Source organism: Lemur catta, unplaced genomic scaffold (assembly GCF_020740605.2).
Source record: "Lemur catta isolate mLemCat1 unplaced genomic scaffold, mLemCat1.pri scaffold_41_ctg1, whole genome shotgun sequence".
In the NCBI taxonomy this organism is placed as follows: Eukaryota; Metazoa; Chordata; class Mammalia; order Primates; family Lemuridae; genus Lemur; species Lemur catta.
The window spans coordinates 1,438,960-1,443,126 of NW_025423849.1; the positions used below are offsets into that span (position 1 = coordinate 1,438,960).

The following is a 4,167-nucleotide window of genomic DNA, read 5'->3' on the forward strand; positions in this document are numbered from 1 at the left end:
CAACGAATGAGTTACAGTTGAAGAGAGACTAGTAAACTGGAAGACAAATTAGAAAAAATATTCTAACTAAAGCACAGATATTGTAAAGAATGAGAAATGTATAAAAAGGTATATGGAAAATATAAGCCATGATACATAGGCATAATATATATTTATTTGAAGCCATGTACAGAGGGAAAATAAAGGAAATGATGCAGAAACAATATTTAAACAGAAAATGGCTGAGAACACTCTAAAATTGGCAAATGACATTAAGCAATAGATTCAATAAGCTCTGTGAAATCTAATCAGGATAAACAAAAACAATAACAGCAATAATAACATCAAAAAATTACGTAGAAACATCATAGTAAAACTTATGAAAAACAAAATAAAGGCAAAGAGCTAATATCATTCCACTCTCCCTAGCTGTGTGGTAGCCTTGGAGATCATAAGCTTTGCAACTAGAGTATCTTAAAAAGCAGTAGCCTTGGTGCCACTGAAAGAGAAAAACTTCATTTGGAGCTCCTGAAAAGACCCATCCCAGACAACTGTCACCATTTAACCCTTTTGGCAGTTCATAGAAAAGCTCTCTTCTCAGAGCTTGTATTTTTGTGACCTGACTCAGAGCTGTGAGATCAATGTTATTTCCAGTGCATTTGTAAAAAAAAAATAATAATAATAATAAAATCAACAATGGTTTAATAACATAGCTGCTTGAGTCAGCATTATGAGTTGGGGCTAACAAGTGGCTGGTTGAAAATATAAAGAAATACTTGAAAATGACATGTCCATATGGGACTTTGATAAACCCCAACGTATACCTGGGAATCTAGAAGGTCGTGCACATACACAGAGCTGTATATGTCCAGGGTTAGGGGCTGGCCCAGGAAATATCTAAAAAAAAGCCCTAACCTAATACTTGTGATTTACCTTTAAGTTCTGTGTGAGCAGGAACTAAAGGTTAAAGAAAAGTCTTAAACTGCCTGTTGGAGCGTGGAAAGCATACCCCAACGCACACACAGACACACACACCTTCAGCAGAGGCTGGGAGATATACACATTCATGACACTTTAGAAAATCTCTGTCTAATCGTTAGAGTAGCACTTAGCTAACTGAGCAGAGACTCCAGTGGCCACGCTCAACAAAGATTACAGGCTTTAGAGAATTAGTTCAGGAAAGCCACTAAACAAACAAACAGCAACAACAACAGCAAAGAACAAGAACAAATGTTGCGGACTGGATTTCCAGAGTTGACACATTGTATTATTTAAGAAGTCCAGTTTTTACACACAAAGCAGCAGAAAAGTATGGCCTATTCACAAGAAAAATAAATGAAAACAATAGAAATTGTCCCTGAGGAAGTCCAAATGTTTGTATTACTAGACAACTAGCACAGCTTAGCACAGTTAGACAACTCAGAGGGGCATAACTTAGTTGTTATAAATATCTTCAAAAAACTAAAAGAAACTATATATAAAAAATTAAAAGACAGTATGAGAACAATGCCTCACCAAATAATATGAATAGAGACATAAAAATTATTTTAATGAAGAACAAATTGAATTTTTAGAGTGGAAAGATACAATAACAGAAATTAAAAATTCACTAAAGAGTCTCAACAGTAGCTTTGAGTAGGCAGAACAAACCAGCAAATCTAAAAACAGATCAAATTAAATTATCCCATCAGAGGAATGGAAAAAAAAGAAGAAAAATAAACATAGGCTCAGAAACCAGTGAGACACCATCAAGTGTACCAACATACGCATAATGTAAGGTTCAGAAGGAAAGGAGAGAGAATGAAAGGGGGAGAAAGAATAATTGAAGAAATTATGGGCAAAAATTTCCCAAATTTTGTGAAAAGAATTTATCTGCACATCCAAGAAGCTCAACAAATTACAAGCAGCATAAACTAAAAGAGATTCACACATTGATTATCTCATATTCAAGCTGTCAAGGGCCAAAGGCAGAGAGAAACTTAAAATCAGCAAGAAAAATGTAGCTCATCATTACCAGGGATCCTTGAAAAAGACAATGTTGACTTCTCATGGGAATCAATGGAGTTGAGAAGGCAATGGGATAACATATTCAAAGTGCTTGAAATAATAGCCAAGAATTTTATATCCAGCAAAAATAACCTTCAAAAATTAAGGAGAAAGGTGGTTCCACACACAAACATGGGTCATATTATCACAGAAGTGGATAGCTGGGCAGTAGTAGTGTTTTTTCTTTGGCAGAGTAAAGTACTCTGTGTAGATCTTGACTCTTCAGTGTCTTCCCTCTGGAATTATACAAAGTTCAAAAAAGATGTCCTTCATCCTTTGAAAAGAGCTTATTGTAAAAACAAAAAAAATAGATGTCTTAAGGATATGACTCCAAGACCACTGTATTTTCTCCAGAAGGTCACTTGCACCAAGTTGAATGTACCATGGAAGCATCAAACATGCAGGCACCTGTTCAGGAATTTTCTCAAGCAATGATGTTTTGCTTGCAGCAGAAAGACACAACATCCACAAGCCTCTTGATGAAATCATTTTCTCCAAAAATATTTATGGACTCAGTGAGGACATGGCTTGCAGTGTGGCAGGAAATGCTAATGTTCTGACTAATAAACCAAGGCTCATTGCTCAAAAAAGTATTTATAATGGTTTCAGAAGCCAATTCCTATGAGCAGTTGGTTACAGCACTGTGTAATATCAAACAAGCTTATACACAGTCCGGAGGAAAACGTCCCTTTGGTATTGCATTACTGTACATTGGCTAGAATAAGGACCATGGCTTTCATCTGTATCAGAGCGGCTCTAATGGAAATTATGGGTAATGGAAAACCTTATGCATTGGAAATAATAGTGCTGCATCTGTGTCAGTGTTAAAACAAGAATGAAAGGAAGAAGAAATGACTTTGAAGTCAGAACTTGGTTTAGCTATCAAAGTGTTAAATAAGGACATGAATGTTAGCAAACTGCTGAAAAAGTGGAAATTGCCATATTAACAAGAAAGAATGAAAAAACATAATCAGAGTTCTCAAAACAAAGTGGAATAGTTGATCAAAAACCATGAGAAATAAGAAACTAAAGCTAAGCATGAGAAGAAAGAAAGAGAACATAAATAAAAAGATAAATAAAAGACAAAATATTGGGATTTTAGAACTCATTCAGGGTGCAATTTCTGTGTAAAAGATTTCCTAATCTTCCAACCTGAGAAAGCTTTGAATTTTTTTTTAACTTGTGCAAAACATCACATTCTGAATTGTATGCTGGTCATTTCTGAATACTTTATTGTAATGATGATTATTTTCATGGACATTTTAATCTTATTTTTGTTGGAATAAAACTTGGAAAGAAGGGTAAATTTTTAAAAATGAAGGTGAAATTGAGACAGTCACAGATAAACAAAAACTGACTTTGTCACTGCTATTGAAATTATATTGGTGTTAATTCAAATCTAGTTGTCTTAAATTATGATGCTAAATGTAATCTGAGAAAAAACACTAAGAAAACATCTCAGGAAATATAGTAAATAAGACAAAAGAATTAAAATGATATAGTAGAAAATGTCTATTTAACACAAAAGAACAGTGACAGAGGTATTAAAGAAACAAATAAGTCATAAGACATACAGAAAACAATGGCAAAAGACAGGTGTAAATTCTTCCATATTAAATAGTAACTACATCAACTGTAAATGTACAAAAAACCCCAATGAAAAGGCAAAATTTTGTAGAGTAGATTAAAAATAATGAACCGACTACATGCTTTCTATAAAAGACATTGATAGGTTGAAAATACAAGGATGGAAAAAATATATACCATGCAGAAAGTACCCAAAAGAGAGCTAGAGTGGCTATATTAATATCAGACATAATAAACTTTAAGAAAAAATAACTATAGAAAAAAGACATTTTATAGTGATAAAAATAAAAATTTATGAAGACAAATTAACATTTATTAACATACATACCTAACATCTGAACTACAAAATCCATAAATCAAAAATTGACAGACTCAAAAGAAGAAATAGACAATTCAACAATAACAGCTGAATACATCAATATCCACATTCAGTAGTGGCTAGAACAACTATTTAGAAGATAATCAAGGAAATTGAGTTCTTAGACAACACTATAAACCAAGATATAATACACATCTGTAAATCACTGAACCCCAAAACATCAGAATATATATCAT

At 33.3% G+C, this 4,167-nt stretch overlaps 1 pseudogene; it reads left to right on the forward strand.

Moving 5' to 3' along the window:
- Window positions 1–2,336: 2,336 nt before the first annotated feature.
- LOC123629761 lies at window positions 2,337–3,104 on the forward strand (annotated as a pseudogene).
- The last annotated feature ends 1,063 nt before the right edge of the window (window positions 3,105–4,167 follow it).